Source organism: Macaca nemestrina, chromosome 14, assembly GCF_043159975.1.
Source record: "Macaca nemestrina isolate mMacNem1 chromosome 14, mMacNem.hap1, whole genome shotgun sequence".
Classification (NCBI taxonomy): Eukaryota; Metazoa; Chordata; class Mammalia; order Primates; family Cercopithecidae; genus Macaca; species Macaca nemestrina.
In genome coordinates, this window is record NC_092138.1 from 81,783,894 (window position 1) to 81,809,586 (window position 25,693).

General features: G+C 37.2%; 1 long non-coding RNA gene and 1 pseudogene across 1 annotated transcript; one reads left to right on the forward strand and one right to left on the reverse strand.

Moving 5' to 3' along the window:
* The first annotated feature begins 1,817 nt into the window (after positions 1 to 1,817).
* Positions 1,818 to 25,693, forward strand: LOC105481064 (uncharacterized). The gene is made up of 3 exons (XR_986755.2): positions 1,818 to 1,953; positions 3,438 to 3,687; positions 25,291 to 25,693. It is a non-coding gene; the product is annotated as an uncharacterized lncRNA (long non-coding RNA).
* On the reverse strand, positions 8,520 to 8,615 carry LOC112426536 (U6 spliceosomal RNA; annotated as a pseudogene).

Below are 25,693 nucleotides of genomic sequence, written 5' to 3' on the forward strand. Positions count from 1 at the left end.
TGTTTCCCTGATGTCATCAGGACTATCACTCTGGCCAAATCTTTTAAAAGTTCCTATGACATCCAAACATATGAAACTCAAGGTAATACATCAAAAGAGATGAAACTATAGGCTTAATTCTTATGATCTGTGAGTTATATATGAGCAAAAAGATGAATTTGAATTCTCCCTTCCACCTACTATCCTAGTGACTTTGAGCTATTAACGTCTATGCACCTGTTTGCTCATCTGCAAACTGAGATAAAAGTATAATCTGTTTCATAGGATTACTGAAAGAATTAAATGAGATAATGCATGTAAACCACATAGCATAGAGTAAATGTTCAAACATTGTTATCAATGATTAGGATTGTCAATGTGATTGAGATCCCAATAAGTAACATAGCTCACTATGAATGCATCTGATTTCTCTTGCTAGCACCACTTGCCTGCCTGGCACATAGTCACACAATATTTCCTTCTAAAATATTTTATAACAGCCTGACAAAGGGATGAATTTTAAGCGAGATCCATGTTCTTTAATGACCAGGAATGTAATGGTTCCTCTCTATTCTCTTTGATCTAACCTCATTTCTTTCCAACATTCAGAAACAGCAAGAGGAGGAAAGAATGAGAACCCTTGGTCACGAACAGGAGAATGTTTTTGAGGATTTGGAAACTGGGGAGCATGAGACTTTCTCTTGGGAGAGTTGAAACAGGGGTAACATAAATTGACATACAAAGAACATTCAGCCTAAGTGAGAAGAAACAAATCTCGATTTATGTCAATCATTGGCATATAATATAAAGACCAGTCTAGCAGCTACTTTTTACCCTTACAACATGTCATCGTGCCTTCAGCTTTTTCCTGCTCTTTAAGGCAGACTCCTTTCATGTGCTAGCTGTATTTGAAAGGCAACAGTGAACAGAAAGCAAAATTAACCCAGTATATCACAAACCAAGGAACAATGACAACAAAGAAGGTAGCTGCTATACTGCTGGAAGACTGGAAGGGCGTCTTCAGGTAAGATCAGTGCATCCTGAACTACTTTGTAGCCTTCATCCAAATCCTGTCCAAAAAGGAAGCTTCAGTACCTTCTGTTTTCATGTATCAGGCTTGATAAGTGTGTTTTGTCAATTATTATCAATGGCTGACCTTGACATTAGAAAATGTTGTTTTTCAAACCGAAAAGAACCTGCAAAGCCCCTTCTTTGTTGTACTTCCTCGTCCTCCATAATTATGCCCTTTCACCTCTGTTTTTTTCTTTCTTCTTCTTCTCCTTTTACTGCAGGATTTATAAAATCCTCTGAAACATGTTGTTTCCAGATGTAGGTCCCAAGTGCCCCGTCATTTACTTCCTGTCCAAGCACTGAGCAGATGGAATTACACAAGTTCGGCTGTATGAAACCACCCTCTAATGCCTTCGTTAAACTCCAGGATTTTAAAGAGTCTGTCCAGTTCCTGGCAGGGACCTTTCCATACTTCCACCCCGAAAGCTGTAAATTACTACCTCATTAAACTCAATTGTAAATGATTAGGTGTCTGGAATGTACTTTCCTCTCCCTGCAGCCTCCTTGGAGAAATTACTACATTGCAGGCCTCCCTACTTAACTCAACACATTAGTCAAGCAATGCAGGGTTTGAGTAGCTCACTCAGGAGGAGGTTTTATTTGTGTTAGGGTATTAAAACTCTATTATCATTTAGTTCCAAAAGTGGAAGATTTGTGATCTTCCATTTCCCATTGAGCAATCATTCTTATAACAAGAGAAAGCTGTAATTAACAGGCCTTTTTCAAGAATTCAGTTTTCTTCCTGCCACACAGGCAGTTGGAACTACGGAACTTCTGTTTTTTCTGAACATCAGTGAGATGATTTAACATCTTTTAAAGGCTGCAGTTGCTGCCATTAATTTCCATAGGTAAAGATCATCTGGGAAATATTTAAACATTTTTTGAAACAAAGAGCAACAAAAGGTAACTCAAGTTTTCAATACCTGTTCACCTAATTCTCATTTTTTGATGAGGTTTAATTAAAAAGAAAAAAAAACTTGAAGAATCTGGAAAGGTCATGGGGAAAGGGTTGGAGAGAGAGAAAGGAGAGGAGGGGCTGTCACATTAAATAAATAATCTAGCCTAAGTTCCCAGCCTGGCTGCCATCATTTTAGCAGAAAAGGTAAAACTAATATTCCCCAAGGGACAAAAGCTCAGAAGGTCAGTTCTCTTTCTTATGGAGGCTTTTAGCTCTTTAATTCATTGACTTAGAGTCTTAAGATTTTCCTGATGCTTATTTTTGGGCTTCTCTGCCACTTGTTTCACTATAGATTGACTAGAGTCAATTAGTTGTACTTCACTGTGTCTCCGGAATATAGGTAAAGATAGTGACTTACATAGAGAAAGAAAATGAGGGCTATGAGCAAAATGGTTTTGCTATGATCAAACAAGTATTAGCAGTACAGTAAGTGTTGAAGCAGAGAGTTCTCGCCAACTTTGAAGAAGATTTTCAGAAAGAGATAAGGGAATGGAGCATGATTAATTCCTAACTCAGCCTGTGAATTTGTTGGTGGGTGTTGCAGATGATCATTAAAGAGATTCCTTTATATCTGGACATGGAAGATAAGCAGTGGGCTAATAGCTTAGGTGTCCATTTTTCTACATTGATTTTATGTGGAACAAGAAATAGTTCAGATGAACGTTGCTTGCCAGGGTGCTCTTTAAATGGGATAACTGGGTATAACTATAATTGGGTTAATTGGAATACGGTATAATTTTGTCTTAGTTCCCGGCATTGTAACTTGGAATAGATGGTATTATATGAAAGAGGTAAAGGAGCTGTTTCCCCAAGGAAACAAAGGCTCATGGTGCTACCCAGGTGATAAGGTGTGATACAGAGAAGGGAGGGTACAGGCTCCTCCTTTGTGCCCACAACATAGCACCGCTTTGATTTGGTGAAAACTGAAGCAATTGCAGTATCTCTCAGGCACCCTGAGGGTCTGGGGATTTGGAAAATCATCTTTTAGCATTATCATCAGTGTTGTCATGGTAGATACCAGGTGCACTGATGCTCAGGAGATTTCATGAATGTCAGACTTTCAGAAGGGTGGGCAGGATGGAAGAATGTGAGCTAAAGAAAAGACACCAAACAAATAACCAAAGATGACTTGATTATTTGAAAGATTCAAAAATACTTCATTGTGGGCGGTCTGGGGATTTGGAAAATCATCTTTTAGCATTATCATCAGTGTTGTCATGGTAGATACCAGGTGCACTGATGCTCAGGAGATTTCATGAATGTCAGACTTTCAGAAGGGTGGGCAGGATGGAAGAATGTGAGCTAAAGAAAAGACACCAAACAAATAACCAAAGATGACTTGATTATTTGAACGATTCAAAAATACTTCATTGTGGGCAATTCATTCCTTGACTAAGTTTTAATTCATGTTAAATTTTTCATTTAAAAGCCTATTAGAGAGTAGCACCAGCAGAATGGCAGACTAGAAGGTACCAATCTTCATCTCCCCCACAAAAACAACTAATAACTATATGCCAGTGAAATTGCTGAGAGAGCTCCAGAGTAGAACAAAGAGGTAGCAGAAACTCAGTGAAGCAAAAAACACCAAAGATGGCTGTGTAGAAACACCCTGCTTGCACTACTCCATTCTTCAGTTGGGATCAGCTCAGAGCCAGAGGGATTTCTTCCAAGGGGAAAAGGTAAGCAGGAGGACCCCAGTGGCCCTCATCACCACGCAGACACCTGCAGGCTTCAACACCCTGTGGTTTTTGCCAGTGCTGAGCCCAACTAAGGGAGCCAATGCTGTACTCCACCCCTGATTGCCTGAGTAGGCATAGTACCTCTCAATTTCTGGGGTCTTGCTGTTACTTCACCTTACCACCTGAAGCCTGGGACACCCAGCACCCCACTATCCCTAGGCCCAAGTTGCTGAAGAGCAACTCCATCCCTCTGCGCTCAAGTCACTGCTGGACCCCACCCCATGGGACCTGCATTGCTGCTGCGCCCCACCATTCTGGGGTCTTACTGCCACAGCACCCCAACCCACCCCCACTCCCAGGGCCTGAGATACTACAATACCCTGCTTTCCCAGGAACTAGGGTCTTTGCTGTACTACCGCATACCCTGGGACCTAAGTCATCACAGCACCACTCTATCCCTTGGGCCATACCACTGCTGCACTCTGTCCCCACAGTCTGAGCTACTGCTGTATCCCCTCTCTCTGGGCTTGAGATGCACACCCCAAAGTCCTAGACCCCAGCTCTGTAGGTGATGTGCATAAACCCATGCCTCTGTGAGCGCACCAGTATCCCAAGACCCAGGTGCCACACCTGTTCTGAGCACCTGTTCCCTGGCCAGAAACCACTGCAGCCTCCTGAAGCCCACACCAGACCCAGTATCAAGAGGGAATCCCTCAGCTAGGACTCTCTCCTGTGAGGAATGGGATAACAGAAGGACCACAACAACCTTCCTTCTGGGGACTCCAACAGCCCACACTGTTATTGCTGCCATTACAAACACCTGCAGCCTTGGCCACTGAGGCCCTCATAGTCTTTGTCAATGCTGAACTCAACGGGGAGCAATACATGGAGACTATACCTGCACGCACTCTGGAAACAAAGCTGCCACAGCCCCACCCAGCTTGCAGTCTTTCACTTAGGTGCAGATGAAAATCGATTCCCACCAAAGCCAGGCTGTAAAGTTTGGAAGAGGTGACTGCTCTATCAAACATGCAGACATCAATGCAAGGCTATAAGTCTTGCTTTTTTAAAACATTAAAAAAAGGAAGGAAAGAAGGAAGAAAGGGAGGGAGGGAGGAGAAAATGCCACCACAAAGGAACACAGTAAAAACCCCCAAGAAATCAAGATCTATAAACTGCCTGAAAGAAATTTAAATAATTATTTTGAAGAAGTTCAGCAAGATATAAGAGAACACAAATAGATAACTCAATGAAGTCAGGAAAAAAATATGTAAAAAACACTAAAGATTCAATAAAGAGATAGAAATCATTTAAAAAGTTGCCAGACAGAAAATCCTGGAGCTGAAGAATACAGTGAATGTAACCAGAAATGCAATGGAGAACTTCAACCACAGACTAAAGCAAGCAGAAGAAACTGTGAACTTGAAGACAGATATTTTGAGATTATCCAGTCAGAGGAGATAAAAGAATGAAAAGATGAAAAGAAATGAAGAAAGCCTATGGAACTTATGGGACACCATTAAGCAAATCAGTATATGCATTATGAGATTCCAAAATAGAGAAGAGAGAGAGAAGAGAAAGCTTAAAGAAACAATGGCTGAGTTAGAATGGCAATCATTAAAAAGTCAGGAAACAACAGATGCTGGAGAGGATGTGGAGAATTTTACACTGTTGGTGGGAGTGTAAATTAGTTCAACCATTATGGAAGACAGTGTGGCGATTCCTCAAGAATCTAGAACCAGAAATTCCATTTGACCCAGCAATCCCATTGCTGGGTATACAACCAAAGGATTATAAATCGTTCTACTATAAAGACACATGCACATGTATGTTTGTTGCGGCACTGTTCACAATAGCAAAGACTTGGAACCAACCCAAATGCCCATCAATGATAGACTGGATAAAGAAAGTGTGGCACATATACACCATGGAATACTATGTAGCCATCAAAAAGGATGAGTTCATATCCTTTGCAGGGACATGGATGAAGCTGGAAACCATCATTCTCAGTAAACACAAGAACAGAAAACCAAATGCCACATGTTCTCACTCATAGGTGGGAGTTGAACAATGAGAACACATGGACACAGGGAGGGCAACATCACACACTGGGGCCTGTCAGGGGGTGGGGGGCTAGGGGAGGGATAACACTAGGGGAAATACCTAATGTAGATGATGGGTTGATGGGTGCAGCAAATCACCATGGCACGTATATACCTATGTAACAAACTTGCATATTCTGCACATGTATCCCAGAACTTAAAGTATAATACATTTAAAAAGAAAAAAAGAAACAATGGCTGAAAACTGCCCAAATGTTGGGAGAGATATGAAAATCCAGATCTATAAAGCCCCAAAGTCCCTAAATAGATTCAATCCGAAGAGATCTTCACCAAGACACATTATAATAAGCTTTTCCAAAGTCAATGTCAAGGAGAGAATTTTGAAAGCAGCAAGACAAGCAACATGTCACATACAAGGGAATGTCAAGAACTATACCTGCCAAAGCTGTCTTTCGGAAATGAAGGAGGAATAAAGACTTTCTCAGAAAAGCAAATGCTGAGGAAGTTCATCACCATTGACTTTCCTTAGAAGAAATGCTAGAGAGTTCTTCAAATGAAAATGAAAGAAGGCTGGGTGCAGCACTCTGAGAGGCTGAGGTGGGCAGATCACTTGAGGTCAGGAGTTGAAGACCAGCCCAGTCATCATGGCAAAACCCCATCTCTACTGAAACACAAAAATTAGCCAGGCATGGTGGTGCATGCTTGTAGTCCCAGCTACTCGGGAGGTTGAGGCAGGAGAACCTGGGATGCAGAGGTTGCAGTGAGCTGAGATCACACCACTGCACTCCAGCCTGGGCAACAGAGCAAGACTCCATCTCAAAAAAAAAAAAAAATGAAAGGACACTAATTACTAACATAAAAAGACATAAGAGTATAAAATTCACTGGTAAAAGTAAACATATAAATGCAGAATACTATAATACCATAATGGTGGTGTTTAAATCACTTACAACTTTGTATAAAGGTCAAAAGACAAAAGTATTATAAATAATGATAGATACAATATTTCCTTAATGGAAAAAATATGTTAATTGTGACATCAAAACATAAAATGAGGATGGAACAAAAATGTAAAATTCTTTTATCTGTTGATGGTAAGTTGTTATATGTAGGTAAAAGGATACAAAGACATAGTTAGAAAAATGCATAAGTCTGGAGATATATTGTATTATTAATACAATATTGTATTGCACATTAATAATATTGTATTGTATCCTGGAAATTTAAGAGAGCAGATTTTAGATACTCTTTGCACAAAAAAAGAGTAACTGAGATGATGGATATGTTCATTGGTTTGACTGTAGCAATGATTTCACTGTGTATATCAAAATATTGTTTTGTACACCTAAAATATACAGAATAAAAAAGAGTCTATGAAAATATTAAGGAGTTCCCTCTCACCTCAGGAGGAGAACAAAAAAAAATGGTATGAGGTAGGTTTGATTACTAATGATGTAAATTTTAAAATATATTCATAAGCCATTGATATGTCTTTGTGAATTACCTCTTAAAGCATTTTTCTATTTGCTTTTTTCTTGATTGATAAGAGCTTTTTATATATTAAGGGTGATAACACTTGTGTATCATTTATTTTGCAAATATACCTACTTTGAAGTTGGACTTTTAAATTTGTAATAATTTTGAGACAGAAAAATTCTATTTTTATTCTCCTTTTTCATTTTTTCTTAATTTTATGCTTAGAAATATTTTACTAATGTTGTAAGCAGAGTCTGTTTCTGTTTTTTATTTTTTGCATCTCTTGGTATGTTCTCTTGTATTTGTAAAATATTTTCTCTTGTAGCTTCATTTTTCAAATTAACTCCTATATAATCTCTTTTTGGAGTACTTGGTGAGGAAAGGCTCTAAGTTTTTTAAATAAATAGGTATTTTATATGTCTTAAATACACATTACTCTACAAATTTTGGGAGGAAATAATCTTTATCACAAACTAAAACCCATTTTTTGAGTTTCTATTCTGCTTACCAAACTACATTGGTCTACTCTGTGCAATATTACAGTGTGAAATTATAGTATGCTCTAAAATTCTGTGATGCAAACATCACCTTGAGATTCCTTTTCTCCCCAACAATTTAATTGCAGAGCTTTACTTCAAGTAAAGTCAGATATAGAATGTTGACAGACTATTTCTCTCACCAAAACAATAGAAAAAATGAAGTAAAATTAATATTTTTAACACATTGAAGGACTATGAATGCAAAGAATTAAAGACTTCCAAAGTGGGGCAGGCCCTTCTTGGGTGAACACAGACTATGAACTGCTTTCCTCCCGGGACCACTTGCTGAATTTAGGCAGAAAGAATCTTCTGGGGTACGAAAAAAAAGTTAAACTTTTAACAGCCATGTGAGCTGGCATAATGAAACAGAACCTTAGAAACCCCAAATGCAGAGATAGCAGAGCCTTCCTGCCACCAATTCTCATAGACTTTTGCTCAGTGTCTTACAGAAGCATTTGGGAAGCTGGAGGCAAGACTGAAAAGTGATTAGAAAGCCAAAGTCTACAAGAAGGAAGGGCCTATTATATACATAGATAAGATTTCACACTCAAGAAATCTTGAAAACAAAGGCAATCTGAAACTAGATCTCCAAATCAGCCACAATCCTATTAAATTCCTTATTGGATCAAAGCAAAAAGCCTCCCATTTTCATTCTAGCTGCCTGATTAGAGGAAAAGATATGCCCTTTCTGGAAGAAATAATATTTACTTCAGTCTCTGTGGTTTTTATTTATTTTTATTATTTTTTTCTTTTTTTGAAAATGGAATGCTTCACAAATTCGCGTCATTCTTGCACAGGGGCCATGCTAATCTTCTTAGTGTATGTTCTGCCAAAGCGAGCACGAGTCTCCATGGTTTTTAAACACAATAAAAAGTTACAGCTCAAGGCAAAAATATAGAAAATGTAACTTTTGTGCAAAAGAAAAATATAATCTATATGAGGATTACAGATAACCCAAAAATGACTGTAAAATCACTACTAAAAGTATCTCTTAAAATTAGAGCAAAAAATAGATCTAATGGATGAAAAACTTGATAATTTCAACAGAGAAAAGGAAGTACTGAGATAGGTATTATAAAATATTTTAAGTTAATGCATATGTTAATTAGCATGATTTAACCATTCCACAATGTATACATATATCAAAATATGTTTGTGCACCATAAATATATACAATTTTTATTCATCAAATAAAAATAAATAATTTTAAGTAATATTTAAAATTAGACATTCATTAGATGGACAATGCCAGGCTAGAAGGGCAGCAGAAGAAATGATGAGTGAACTTAAAGACAGATCAATAGAAATAGAAATTAGAACAGAGAAAAAAGAACATTAAAAAAAACTGAGAGGGAGAGAGTTATGAGATAAGACCTGAAATTAACAATCTTCAAAGAGACACACAAGCCAAAACAAAATAAAGAAAAAAATTCTGCCAAGCATTTAAGAAATACCAGTTCTACATAAACTTTCAGAAAATAGAAAGAGTACATGTTGACTCATTCTATATGGCTCACATAACCATCCTACCAAAATATGACAAGACTATTTAAGAAAAAGAAAAATTATAGACCAATATTCCTCGTTTACATAGAAAAATCCTATGCAAAATAATTGAATCCAGTAATATATTTGAAGGATAATATATCATAAACAAGTCTAGCTACTCAATGAATGCAAAGTTGGCATAACATTTAAAATCAGTCAGTTTAATTCACATCAAATGATTCAGAAAAATAAACCACAAAATGTTATCATTGGATAGAGAAAAATTATTTCATAAAATTTGACACCTTTTTACTTAAAAGGATACTCTTAACATGGTAGGTATAAGGAAGAACTTAATCTATAAAGGTTATCTACCAAAACAATGGTACAGCTAATAGGAAATTTAATGTAAATATTCACTATTATTGTTTCTATTGACCATCATACTGGTGGTTCTACCCGTTGAAATAAGGCAAGAAAAAGAAATAACAGTTCTAAGCATTGGAAAGGAAGAAGTAACGCTCTGTACTTGACATGGTTATGTGCATGGAAATTCCAAAGAAATCTATAAATAAGCCGACAGATTTATTGACAATAAATAATATGTGAATTTTAGCAACACTGCTGGTTATAAGGTAAGCGAACAAAAATCAAGAGTATTTCTGAACACTAGCCGCAGCAATTGGGAATAATTTTTTTTAAACATTACATACATGGGCATTAAAAAGTGTAAAAACCTAGGGTGGGAATCTAATGAAAATTATACAAAGCCTCTTAACTGAAAATTATAAAACATCACTGAATAAAATTAAATAAGATCTAAATAAATGGAGAGATTATCATGCTCATGAACTAGAAGACTCAATATTGTTAATTTGCCAGTCCTCTCCATATTGCTCTAAAAATTCAACATATTCCCAGTCAAAATATCAGCAGGCTTTTATTAGTAAAGATATACAAGCTGATTATAAGGTTTATATGAAGATGCAAATGACCTGATATAACCAAGAAATTCAAGAACAGCAATGTTGGAGAACTTACAATACCAGGTTTCGGTAGTTACTACAAAATTACAATAAACAAGGCAATGTGCTATTGTTGTTAAAGCTAGGCAAATAGATCAAAGGAACTAGAGAAATAGACCCACAAAAATATGAGCCTTTGATTTCTGACAAAAGCACTGTAAACTATAAAACATGACTGAATAAAATTAAATAAGATCTAAATAAATGGAGAGATTATCTTGCTTATAAACTGGAACTTAATTTTTTTTCTTTTCTATTATACTTTAAGTTCTAGGGTACATGTGCACAACGTGCAGGTTTGTTACATATGTATACATGCGCCATGTTGGTGTGCTGCACCCATTAACTCGTCATTTACATTAGGTATATCTCCTAATGCTATCCCTCCCCCCTCCCCCTCCCCCCACCCCACAACAGGCCCCAGTGTGTGATGTTCTCCTTCCTGTGTCCAAGTGTTCTCACTGTGGAACTTAATTTTTAATATATGGTCCTGGAACAACTAGACATCTTCCAAATTAATCTTTATCCATTTCTTACATCGTACACAAAAATTTATTCAAGGAAGTATCAGAGATTTAAATGTGAAGACTAAAATTTTAAAGCCTTGGCAGGAAAACATATGGGAATATCTTTGCAACCCTGGGGTGAGAGATTATTTATTGGACAATATACAAAAAGGACTAGCTTTAAAAGAAAATAGACTGAATCAAAAATGATACCGCTCATCAGAAAGTCACTTCTCATCAATAAAGCAAACAGGCAAGTCACACACTGGGGTAAAATATTTACAACACATATGCCTAACAAAAAAAGATCTGTGCCCAACATACATATTTTTAAATACCTGCAAATCAATAAGGAGCAGACAACTAAAACAAGCAAAAGACTCCATCTGTCACTTCACAAGGCAAAATGTTTGAATAGAAAGTAAACAAATAAAAAGATAGTCAATGTCATTATTCACCAGGAAAATGAAAATTTAAATGATGGGATACAATTTCACACAAGCAAAATGACTAAAGTTAAAAGACCAGCAATAGAAGTGCTGATGAGGATATAGAGCAACTGGGTTTCACATACAATGATGGGAGAGGGGAAAGAAAAACGGTAAAATCACTTTGGAAAGATGTTTGCCAGTTTCTAATCAAGTTCATCTATCCTATGACCCAGAAATTTCACTTCTATGTATATACTTAAGAGACATGAAAGTATATAGCCACAAAAAGACGTACTCAAGAATGTTTATGGCAGCTTTATTTCCAAAAGTCCAAAATTGGAAATAACACAATGTACATCAAGAGAAAAATGAATCAGCAAGTTATGGAGTCATATCATGCACTGCTACACAGCAATAAGAAAGAGCAAATGATTGATACACACAGCTACATGGGTGATGGTCAAAAAGAGACACGAAAGAGTATATACTATAGGCTCCCATTTTTATGCAATTCAATACCAGGCAAAACTAATTTATGGTGATAAAAGTCATAATGATCTCCGAGTTGGGGCTGTTGATTAGCAGGGAACATGAGGGAACTTTCTAGGAGTGTGAAAATGTTTTATATCTTGTGTGATAATCACAAGGGATATATACATTCATAAAAATGCACTGACCTGTAAAATCAAGATTTGTACATTTTACTGTATCAATTACCTCAACATAGACAACGCTAAAAATGTTTATTGTACATATTATTCTGTATTCTTGACTTCCTGTACTTCCAAAAAAATTTGGATAGGCCCAAATATTCATGGTGGGGTTTTGCTTGAAGTTACATTAAATATATAAATCAACCTGAGGAGGATTGTTAACATACTGGATCATCCTATTAGAAACATACTGTGTCTCCATTTATTCATTTTTATTTGAGTCTCTCATTGTTTTATGTTTTTTTCCTTAGCTAATCTAGAATTGGTATTACGTAAATTTTAATTATATATTTTTCCATAATACTTACCAATGTTGTTTCTCATGTAGAGGAAAATATCATTATCTCTATTATTTTCCTTCTAGGATTTTGTGTTGTCATTTTTGTTTACACTCAAAATATCACTGAGAAATGGTAATATTATAGACTTGTGCTTGGCTAGAACTGTTAAAAAAAACTACCTTTAAAAAGTAATGAAAACCAGTGTTCCTGTCCTCCTTGTGGGCTTGATACGATGTTAGTGTTATGAGAGAGCACTGTTTGCTACCATGTTAGTTTTCCTTGTTTTGTCATGGTTGGATATACAATTTTGCATCTCTAAGTATTAAAAAATACTTATAGAGCTTATACCTATAATACTAGTATTTTGGGAGAGGCCAGGAGTTCGAGACTAGCCTACTAAAAATACAAAAATTGGCTGGGCATGGTGGCACTTGGCCTGTAGTCCCAGCTACAGGCTGAGACATGAGAATTGCTTGAGCCTGGGAGGCAGAGGTTGCAGTGAGCAGAGATTGTGCCGCTGCACTCCAGCCTGGGCAACAGAGCAAGACTCTGTCTCAAAAAAAAGTATAGAAAATGCATCTCCAGAATTTATAAAAATGTTCAAATTTTTTTCCTTTGATCTAGTGATGCCATGATACATTGTGCTAATAGTGTTTCTATTATTTCATATTCTTAGATATCATTTTTAACATAGTTCTACATTTGGTTTGTAAACTATTGAGGTAGTTTTTTGCCTTTATATGGTAAACACAGTTTTATTCTTGTCTTTCATAAACATTTTAGGTAGTTTTTTGCCATGTAATTGGAAACATAGAATTTTTTTCCTATAGTAAGCATTTTAGCAAGTTTTGCCTCAGTGATCATAAATGTTGAGTTTTAATTTTGTCTGTTTTAAAGCCAAAATTAACAAATGGGATCTAATTAAACTAAAGCTTCTGCACAGCAAAAGAAACTACCATCAGAGTGAACAGGCAACCTACAGAATGGGAGAAAATGTTTGCAATCTACTCATCTGACAAAGGGCTAATGTCCAGAACCTACAAAGAACTCAAACAAATTTACAAGAAAAAAACAAACAACCCCATCAAAAAGTGGGCAAGGGATATGAACAGACATTTCTCAAAAGAAGACATGCATACAGCCAATAGACACATGAAAAAATGCTCATCATCACTGGCCATCAGAGAAATGCAAATCAAAACCACAATGAGATACCATCTCACACCAGTTAGAATGGCAATCATTAAAAAGTCAGGAAACAACAGGTGCTGGAGAGGATGTGGAGAAATAGGAACACTTTTACACTGTTGGTAGGACTGTAAACTAGTTCAACCATTATGGAAAACAGTATGGCGATTCCTCAAGGATCTGGAGCTAGAAGTACCATATGACCCAGCCATCCCATTACTGGGTATATACCCAAAGGATTATAAATCATGCTGCTATAAAGACACATGCACATGTATGTTCATTGCGGCACTATTCACAATAGCAAAGACTTGGAATCAACCCAAATGTCCATCAGTGACAGACTGGATTAAGAAAATGTGGCTCATATACACCATGGAATACTATGCAGCCATAAAAAAGGATGAGTTTGTGTCCTTTGTAGGGACATGGATGCAGCTGGAAACCATCATTCTCAGCAAACTATCACAAGAACAGAAAACCGAACACCGCATGTTCTCACTCATAGGTGGGAACTGAACAATGAGATCACTTGGACACTGGAAGGGGAACATCACACACCGGGGCCTATTATGGGGAGGGGGGAGGGATTGCATTGGGAGTTATACCTGATGTAAAGGATGAGTTGATGGGTGCAGCACACCAACATGGCACAAGTATACATATGTAACAAACCTGCACATTATGCACATGTACCCTAGAACTTAAAGTAAAAAAAAAAAAAAAAAAAAAAAAAAAAAAGTTGTCTGTTTTGTCAGATTCGAGTATCAGTGTTAAGCTAGCATTGTATAATAAATTACAAAACTTTCTTTCCTCTTGTAGACTCTGGAATATTTCATGTGCCATGGCAAGTGCCAGTTATCAGAAGATTTGAAAAAAACTCATAAAAATGACTCAAGTCTGTATCCATCTTGGAGAAAATTATTTTGCAATGTTTTGTTTTCACGCTATATATTTAACTTTATGGGCAGTTTCTCTGTCTTAATTTCTGCTTCTATAATTTTTTTCTCTTGCTTTCCTTAGATTAATTTGAATATTTTCTAACTCTTTGATGAGTGTTAGCTTAGTTTCATTCCTCCTTATTTAATTAAAAAAATGCACCAAGAGAATATATTCTGGGTATATTTTTAGTTTCCAGCACGTAAGATCTGATATCCAATATCCTCATCATCATTTTTCAATAATCTCGAATTTGAGTTTTTTCCTTCTTAACATAAGAAAAGAGGCGTATTTGTTAGAAATCCTGTTCAGTTGCTATAGATGAGAGGTCCTAACCAACAGTGGCTAAAATGAGGTATATGTCCATGCAGGCAGTCTAGGGCTGAGGGTGCTTGGTCTTTTTCTTCTTTGCTGTACCCACAACAGTTTCCACAATAGGCAGTTTCCCATCGTGATTTCAGATCACTCTTGTAGGTCCTAGCATCATAACCACATTCTATCCCACAGAAGCAGCATAAGGAGGAAGAAAAGGATTTGCAAAGTGTAAGTTGCAAACATCACTGCCACCTGCCATGTTGACCAGAATTTGATCGCATGTCCACGTCTAGAATCAAGGGATCCTAGGAAATGTATTCTTTCACTGGTTGACCGTGGGCCCAATTAAAAATTCTATATTATATAAAATGACAGCACAGATAAGTAGAGAACTATCAGTATCTTACACAGTTTTAAAAATATTTTCTATTAGCTGTTTTGTTTATTTTAAATTTTTCTTTTGTTTTTTCTTAGAGACAGGGATTTGCTCTGTTGCCTAGACTGGAGCGTAGTGGCATGATCTTGGCTCACTACAGCCTCAAATTCCTGTGCTCAATCTTCATGCCTCATCCTCCTGAGTAAGTAGGACTACAGGCACATGCCACCATGCCCAGCTAATTTTTTTTGTTTGTTTTGAGAGGAAGCCTCACTGCAATGACCAGACTGGAGTGCAATGGCGTGATCACGGCTCACTGCAACCTCCGCCTCCCAGGTTCAAGCAGTTCTCCTGCCTCAGCCTCCTGAGTAGCTGGGATTACAGACACATGCCATTATGCTCAGCTAATTTTTGTATTTTTAGTAGAGATGGACTTTCACCATGCTGTCCAGGCTGGTCTTGAACTCCTGACCTCAAGTGATCTGCCCGCCTTGGCCTCCCGAAGTGCTAGGACTACAGGCCTGAGCCACCACGCCTGGCCAATGATTATATATTTTGAAAATATCTTTAGATATTAAGAAAGAATATGTTTCTTTTGTGGAGTTGTAAGTTTTGTATGTATTTATAACTCTGCTTTTCCATCTGGCTTCTCCCTGTCTATTCATACCTAAAGCACTTCACCCGTCAGTTACATTTCCAGGATCAACCATGCTATTTTCCTTTCACTCATTTTCCAGTTTTCTACAACTCTTCTATGAATAGACGCTTACATCTGGCAGAGGGGTAGACAATGACAGCTTCGCATATCTCATTGTCATCATTCTATAGAAATGTAACTTATTTTAGAAATGGTTAGTTTGCCATTTTCCGCTGATATTAAGTACCTTGCACAAATGTTTCTCTTTAATAAAACACTAGGGACTACAGTTACTAATATTAAAAATAATGTAATATATTTCAAACTGTAGTTTCACTATAAATTAGTCTTTAAATTTTTTAACTAAGTTTTCATATAATTTGGATATTTTTAGATTAAGATTTCAGAAATGACTGTATGTTGTAGCCAAAATTCTTATACAGCCTTTCTATATTTTCTAGTGAGAAGAACAAGCATTATTCCATTTTTGTGGCTTATCTTCACCATTTTTAATGTTTTTAATTATGTCACTATTTTATAAATTTTCAAATTGTCACTATTTTATAAATTTAAAACTATTTTACTATTTGTTAATTTTTTAAACTGTACACATTGTTCTGTAACTCCTGTCACAATTTCACATCTGTGCCTAAGAAATTATGTAAATTAAGTAATGCTGTTTAACAAACCCAAAGTTTTATTTTATGAAATATAACCTCTTGTATGTAGGGCAAAACTAAAAACTTAAAAAGAAGTTATAGGCTGGCAGCTGGTGAAGAAATACACTAGAAACTCTGCCGAGTTAAAAAATTATAGAAGCTGAAGTCTGACTCATGTGTTTTCCCAATGTCAGGTTAATAATTTTATGCATCTGGCACTGCGGTATAACTGTAAAAACAATGGAACTCCATCAAATTGGGATTGTGTGGGGGAAGGCAAGAAGAAAGCAGTGAGGGGTAAGGAGGATATGATTTTAACATCTGAAACTCAACTCTATAATGAGAAACAGGGGAGACATGATGTCATGCTGTAGAAGGTCGCTCCACTGTATTTTTTTCTTTTTTTTTTTTTTCCAGGCTGGCTTGACCCGAGGTTTTCAACAAAGTCCAGATGGAAATGAGGAAGAAACGTGTGTGTGTGTGCACGTGTGTGTGTGCGTGTGTGTGTGTGTGAAGGATTTAAAGCAGGGGGTTTCTCACTCATGAATTTAACATGCTTGGATTTAATACATACCAAGGACGGCCACCTCATTATTCCCTCCTCCTCGCTTCCTTACCCCAAACCTCTTAACCTCCCTCTGAATCGACAGGATGCCGTCTGGTCTGGTTAGTCTCCTGATCACCAACTGAAGAAGGAGGTTCTTTAATTCTTACTGATGAGGAAGTCATTTATCATTTTTTCACCAACTGTAAGACTCAGGTTTGGCTGTTTTTGTTTTATTTTCATATTTTAATATCTCTGTAATTTCGATGGGTCTTACAATCAAGCATGCGTCATAGTTTAATTGGCAAAGGTTTCTTGTTTTATTCTTCGTCTACTACTTTTGTATTTTCCTTAGTGGAACATAAAATAATGCTGCATTTACTGTCAGTGTTGTCCTAGAATTTATGAAATATAATAGCTCTAATGATGGTGACTGATGAGGCAGACGAGTTTTGTTTGCTTTGTTTTGTTTTATTTGATTTTTATTCTGGAGTGACCTCTCGATTTAAGAAGAAACCTAAAAAGAAAGTCACCTAGGAGCTGATCTCTGTTCTGTGACAGTTCACCTGTGTGGTTCCTCTTGATTATGCAAATATAAAAGCAGCAGTCACTTTTCAGCTAGAAGAAAGGTTGCCCCTCCTCTGGAAAGCTTTATGTAGAGAATGTATCACCCTGCATAAGAAGCTCAGATTTTTCAAAGAGGAAAGAATGAAGAATCCAGCCCCTATTCCCTCAAAGTTAGGGAAATTTGGGCTCAACCAGGGTACTACACAGCAAGAGATGCTGAAAGAAAATGACAGTGAGCACACCAAAGAGAAATTGAAAAAATAATAATAATAATAATTGGCTTTTCTTAAGTAGGTGCCACAAACTCAAGGCAAGCCTAATTTTAAGGGGGAAAGACTGAGATAGGAAGCCCTACAGACTTAGCCACTCTGGCATAGTATTAGAAGGACAACGACCAAAACAGAACATCTGGTAGACCAAGCAGGAACCACTGCAGTGCCGGCAGGAATCCAGATCATCCACAGGATTTTCTCAACAGCAAGCTGAGCAGAACCAGCTTTACCATAGCAATGAGACACAAAAGGCAGTAGAGCCAATGGATTGAGTCACACTGCCAGTCCTCTCTCTCCACCTGACTTGGAAGTAAGACTGACACCCCCTAAACTGAGTACACCTCTGCATTCATAGAAAATTAATTGAAAATCAAGATACTTGTCAACCTTTTTATTCCCAGCTGCTAGAGCAGACCACATGGCTAACTAAGTACCTGTTACAAATCAGGCACCGTAGAGGAAACTTTTAAAATGTTCCCAATAATCAAAGAGAAGTTGTGATTATTCTAGGCAAACAGAGTCACAGGGGTTTTAAAAAAAAAAAAAAAAAAAAAAAAAAAGCTGTTGTCCAGAGACATAAAGCTATTAAGTGGTAGACTGAAGATTCAAGCCCAAGACAACCTGACTTGAAAAGTCATGTTCTTTTCACTAAATTATTTTGGCTGCCACTGAAGAGACAAGAAATCTCATGGGGAGACATTGGCAGATCAAGTTACTCAGAGATCATCCACAATACTTAACTGGTTGTTTTACGTCTGGATTAGATAATACAACCCATGCTGAGAATGTTAAGAAGAAACATGAGATGGCCCAGAACCAGCCATCAATTCCAGTGATGCACAAAGCTCCATATTTCCTTGGGTTCATTGTGAACTGGTTAATGCAAAGCTTGACAAATTTAGGAGATCCTCAAAGTCCCCGATGAGGAGTTTTCTGGATAACCAAAGATGACCTTGATTCTCATCTCTCTTGTGGAGCCACTAAACTCACTGTAGAGAGGCCTTGAAAATGTCTCTCAGAGTCTCTTTCCATATGTAAATAAAGAAAGCTGGAGAGGTTTGTCACTGATCTAAAATCTACATACTAAATGATTTTGCCGGAGCACCTCTAGAAACTTGTGGACTCTGCACTCCTTAAGGCAAAGGGATAACTAACACCATTGTATTATTTTAAAAACATCCTTTCTCTGTTATATGATGAATTGTGGAATAAAGGCAAATTTGTATGAGTAAAAGACAAAATAATATTTGTTTCATAATATTGTTTCCCCAGGAGGTGATAAGTACTGTTACCAATTCAAAATACTATGTTTCTAGTCACAGCTATTAAAAAGTCATAATTAGTGCCACACATGGAAATAGTTTCAAGTCTCTCTCCTTTTATGTAACATTACATCATGAGTTTCCTTCTAACCATTACACATTTCCACAGTGTGCCAAGGCTGTAATTTTGGGTATGCGCCATTAGGGATGCTAATCATGGAATAGAAAGGAATAAAAGAATACAGGGCCTGCCTGCTAATATGTTCATGGAGGAAAAGGTAGCCAATGTCAGTGTCCCAGATGAAAGCATGCTTGAGAGGCAATGGCAACCTACATCAATGCATCAAAAGGCAGGAGTGGAAAACAAGCAAAAAATTAGAAAACATCTGCCCCAAACATTAGGGAATATTCATTAAACTAGTTATGGATTCAAACATCTATAGAGATTTACTGAGATAATGATACCCAGAGGAAAGGCGACCTTTATAAACAGGGTGATTATAGAATTTACCAAACTGGGACATTATCGATAATTGCACTGGGACAACTAGGAACCAGGGTATTCCCAAGGAAACCGAGACAAACAATTGTTTTATTTATATTTTATAGGTAATTAAGATGATATGAGGTAGAAGAGTTCCCAAGGGCTCCCAGACAGCTTGGCTATTAATGCAATGGCAATAATTTTTGCACCATATTGCAAACTAATGGTAGTATCAAGAATCCCTGTTCTTACTCTCTTTCACTGCTTTCACTGTTAAATATTATGCTGCTCAAGGTTGGAAGAAATGTTTCAATACTATTTTAAAAATGCAAAAATACAAGAATGGTCAAGCAGGTTCATGAGACAGAAACCAGAAGGTTCCTCAGGGCAGTGGTGTAACAGTGTTCACTGATTACCTAACCCATTCAGTGGAGACTGTATATTATGTAAGATATATTAATTATACCATATTCCTAAGGTCCCAGAACTGTTTCAGTTCCTGCATTCATCCTAGTGGATCATTGTGAGTCTATGATTTCCCTTAAGCACTTTTTTCATTCTCTGTCACAGGAATGATAAATGGAAGTTGAGATTTTGGTGCCATGAATAAATGAGGAGTGGCAAAAGATGGGGTAGATTTGCATGGAGAAAGGCACCAGGAATCCAATGGTTGGAGGAGTAGGGACCTCCACCGCAACTCCACAGGGATGCAGGTAGCACATCTCCATTTGCCTGCATGAGCAAGGAATGTGTCTGTAGCAGGAACACAAGCTGATCCTTTTTTATATAGATGAACTTCACAGACCTGAGCTAGTCAGTGTATGTGTCTGAACAATCCTTGGCTCAGTAATGTTATCCGGAAGATCCTCCTATTACTTCGACACAGTACACAATTTTAATAAAGTCTTTTTCTGCTTCAACCAGCTAGAGTCCATTTCTGTTGCATACAACTAATTCCTTTAATGGATAAAACCATTTAGAAGTAGCATGCCCTTCCTTCCCCCCAGCTCTTCTTATGGTGTAATGATTGTGTAAGTCCAAAATACCTGTATTAAATCCTTTTGCAGGGGAGGTGAGGATGGTTAATGGGTACTGAAAAAAGAATAAGACCTATTTGATAGCACAATAGGGCGATTATAGTTAATAATTTTATATTTTAAAGCAACTTAAAGTGTGTAATTTGATTGATTGTGACTCAAAGGATAAATGCTTGAGGGCATGGATACCCCATTCTCCATGATGTGCTTACTTCACACTGCATGCCTGTATCAAAACATCTCATATACCTTATACACATATATAACTACTATATGTACCCATGAAAAAATTTAAAAATAATTTTAAATTTATTTTTCCATAAATTATTGAGGTACAGGTGGTATCTGGGGTACAGGTGGTATTTGGGGTATAGGTGGTATTTGGTAACATAAGCTCTTTAGTGGTGATTTGTGAAATTTTGGTGCACCCGTCACCTGAGCAATACACTGCACCATATTTATAGTCTTTTATCCCTAGCACCCCTCCCATTCTTACCCCCAAGTCCCCAAAGTTCATTGTGTCATTCTTGTGCCTTTGAGTCCTCTTAGCTTAGCTCCCACATATCAGTGAGAACATATGATGTTTGGTTTTTCATTCCTGAGTTACTTCACTTAGACTAACAGTCTCCAATCTCATCCAGGTCACTGCAAATACTGTTAATTCATTCCTTTTTATAGTTGAGTAGTACTCCATTGTATCTATATACCACAGTTTCTTTATCCACTCATTGATTGATGGGCATTTGGGTTGGTTCCACGATTTTGCAATTGTGAATTGTGCTGCTATAAAAATGCATGTGCAAGTATCTTTTTCATGTAATGACTCTTTTTCCTCTGGGTAGATACCCAGTAGTGGTACTGCTGGATCAAATAGTATTTCTACTTCTAGTTCTTTAAGGAATCTCCACATTGTTTTCCATAGTGGCTATACTAGTTTGCTTTTCCACCAGCAGTACAGAAGTGTTCCCCCCTTCACTGCATCCATGCCAACATCTACTTTTTTTTTATGGTCATTCTTGCAGGAGTAAGGTGGTATGGTATGGTGGTTTTGACTTGCATTTCCATGATCATTAGTGATACTGAGCATTTTTATATGTTTGTTGGCAATTTGTATGTCTTCATTTGCAAATTCTCTATTCATGTCCTTAGCTCACTTTTTGATGGGATTTTTTTTTCTTACTGATTTGTTTGAGTTCATTGTAGATTCTGGATATTAGTCCTTTGTCAGATGTATAGATTGTGAAGATTTTCTTCCACTCTGTGGGTTGTTTACTCAAAGTTCCTTTTGCCATGCAAAAGCTCTTTAGTTTAATTAAGTCCCAACTATTTATCTTTCCTTCTATTGCAGTTGCTTTCGGGTTCTTGGTCATGAAATCCTTGCCTAAGTCAATGTCTAGAAGGCTTTTTCCAATGTTATCTTCTAGGATTTTTATAGTTTCAGGTCTTACAGTCCTTAATCTATCTTGAGTTGATTTTTGTATAAAGTGAGAGATGAGCATCAAGTCTCAATCTCCTACATGTGGCTAGCGAATTATTCCAGCACCATTTGTTGAAAAGAGTGTCCTTTTCCCACTTTGTTTTTGTTTGCTTTGTCAAAGATCAGTTGGCTGTATTTGGGTTTATTTCTGGATTCTCTATTCTGTTCCATTGGTCTATGTGCCTATTTTTATACCAGTACCATGCTGTTTTGGCAACTATGGTCTTATAGTATAGTTTGAAATCAGGTAGTGTGATGCCTCCAGATTTGTTCTTTTTGCTTAGTCTTGCTTTTGCTATGTGGGCTCTTTTTTGGTTCCATATGAATTTTAGAATTGTTTTTTTCTAGTTCTGTGAAGAATGATGGTGGTATTTTGATGGGGATTGCATTGAATTTGTAGATTGCTTTTGCCAGTATGTTCATTTTCACAATATTAATTCTACCCATCCATGAGCATAGGATGTGTTTCCATCTGTTTGTGTCATCTATGATTTCTTTCAGCAGTGTTTTGTAGTTTTCCTTGTAGAGGTCTTTCAGCTCCTTGGTTAGTTATATTCCTAAGGGGTTTTTTTTTTCCAGCTATTGTAAAAGGGGTTGAGTTCTTGGTTTGATTCTCTGCTTGGTTGCTGTTGGTGTATAGAAGAGCTACTGATTTGTGCACATTAATATTGTATCCAGAAACTTTGCTGAATTTTTTTTATCAGTTCTAGGAGCTTTCTGGAGGAGTCTTTAGGGTTTTCAAGGTAAACCATCATATTGTCAGCAGACAGTGACAGTTTGACTTCCTCTTTTCCAGTTTGGGTGCACTTTATTTCTCTTGTCTGATTGCTCTGGCTAGGACTTCCAGTACTATGTTGAAGAGGAGTGGTGAGAGTGGGCATCCTTGTCTTGTTCCAGTTCTCAGGGGGAATGCTTTCAACTTTTCCCCATTCAACATTATGTTGTCTGTGAGTTTGTCATAGATGGCCTTTATTACATTGAGGTATGTCCCTTGTATGCAGATTTTGCTGAGAGTTTTAATCATAAAGGGATGCTGGATTTTGTTGAATGTTTTTTCTGCATCTATTGAGATGACCATGTGATTTTTGTTTTTAATTCTGTTTATGTGGCATATCACATTTATTGACTTGCACATGTTAAACCATCCCTGCATCCCTGGTATGAAACCCTTTTGATCATGGTGGATTATCTTTTTGATATGTGTTGGATTCAGTTAGCAAGTATTTTGTTACGGATTTTAGCGTCTGTGTTCATCAAGGATATCAGTCTGTAGTTTGTTTTTTTTGGTTGTGTCCTTTCCTGATTTTGGTATTAGGGTGATGCTGGCTTCATAGAATGAATTAGCAGGGATTCCTTCTTTATCTTGTGGAATAGTGTCAAAAGGATTGGTACCAACTCCTCTTTGAATGTCTGGCAGAATTCTGCTGTGAATCCATCTGGTCCTGGACTTTTTTTGTTGGTAATTTTTAAATTGCCATTTCAATCTCATTGCCTGTTATTGGTCTGTTCAAGGTATCTAATTCTTCCCGATTTAAGCCACAAAGGTTGTATTTTACCAGGAGTTTATCCATCTCTTCTAGGTTTTCTAGTTTATGCACATAGAGGTGTTCATAGTAGCCTTGAATGGTCTTTTGTATTCCAGTGGTGTCAGTTGTAACATCTCCTGTTTCATTTCTCAGTGAGGGTATTTGGATAACCTGGTTCTGAGGGTTGTCTGCGTAGAGTCCTGTGATGTGAACCATCTATGGGTCTCTCAGCCGTGGATACCAGCACCTATTCCGATGGAGGTTGCAGGGGGGTGCAATGGACTACATGAGGGTTCTTAGCTTTGGTGGCTTAATGCTCTATTTTTGTGTTGGTTTGCCTTCTGCTGGGAAGTGGTGCTTTCCAGGGAGCATCAGCTGTGGTAGCATGAAGAGGAACCAGTGGTGGTCGGGACCCTAGCACTCCCAAGATATGCCCTCTGTCTTCAGCTACCAGGGAGGGTAGGACAAAAAAATTTTAAGTAAATAAATGCTTATACCCAGAACACAGAGTGGTTTTCTATTTTTCATCTAGTTCCTGTTGTACTTCATCTGTAAAAAAGGTATCTGGAAAGTTACTCTAAACTTGCAGTAATTGTTTTGCTTTGGAAGGTTTAGACAGGAATAGAAATGAGTGTAGTCCAAGGATATTTGTCTTTAATCTATAATGTTCTGATTTTTAATAAAAATATATTACTATATCATATGTGCAATAAAAATCCATTTAAAAGGAAAAATAATACAATTATAACACCTAACATAGACCTAGTACTGGTATTTATTCAAGAAATTCTTGCTAGGAGGAGTAAAATAATATTCACATAATTTCATACTGCTATTTTATAGACAAAAGAGATGACACTGCAAATATTGATGGCACAGCACCACTATGCAATAGTGTGGAATGTTAGGTGTCAGATTTTATGTATTGTTCAAACTTGGGCAATAGATATAAAGGAAGTTTGGTGGTAGAAGGGAAGCACAGCATGTGAATACATGGTCACACTACTTTTGGAAGCCTGTATGCATTGAGAACCATTAGTAGTAATCAACAGAATAAATTACAGTTGATTTAAATAAGAGCTTTATTAAAATTGCTGAGAAGTTTAGAGGAGCAGGTTTAGGAAATGGGGCAAGAAGTAGGGAAGGTGATACCAGAAAAGATGATATGAGAGCTCCAATCTGGAAGACTGCTGCCACCACCGAGAAAAAAGGCTAAGTGACTTGCCCAAGATCCTGCAGCTAGGAAATGGTAGAACTGGAATTTGAACCTGGACAATCTGATTCCAGCCTCTTTTCCATGACTGTATCCTACCTAAGACATGTGAAATCTGTAAAAACTATTGTGCCAAGAGTCATTGTGTAAATGACTGCTTTGTTAGCTCTTGCCAGCATTTTTATGACATTCTGTGTTTAATCTGAATGCTGTCTGATCTATTGGTTCTCTAATGTCTTGTCATCCATAGTACATGATGGAGACATAGACCAGAACAATGTTCTTTACCACAGCTTGTATAATCTAATAATACACTAATGGAAGGGAGAATGCACATGAATACCACAGCATTCACTGGCAGTAAACATTGATGAGAAGCCTAGCACACAAGATGGGAATATAGGTATATTTGGCACAAAAATAAAGGAGAAAAAAAACTTGAATGACTTAATAATCCATGTAATGACATAATTAGATAAGTTAATGTTTTAAATCAATCACACTCTAAAATTATCCTTTTCTAAGTAGTATTTTGTGCCAGTAATCTCTCTCCCTCCTTTTATTTATTTTGTATGTGTGACACAGGTTCTCACTCTGCCACCCAGGCTTGAATGCAATGGTGCGATCTCGGCTCACTGCAGCCTCACTCTCCCAGGCTCAAGAAATCCTCCCACCTCAGCCTCCCAAGTAGCCGGGACTACAGGAACACACCACCATGCCTGGCTAATTTTTTTTTTTTTTAATAAAGACTGGGTTTTCACCATGTTACCCAGGCTGGTCTCAAACTCCTGGGTTCGAGCAATCCTCCCGTCTCTGCTTCTCAAAATATCTCCCTTTCTCTTCTTAGTAGCATTATTTCCAAGTAAAATACATGATTCTTAAGGTCTATGGGGTGTTTCAAATTCCTTGCTAACTCAGCTCTCCAGAAGCTGAATAGTACAAATTCTATTTCATCTTATTAAAGTTCCAGTGGTCTACCAGCTTTTTC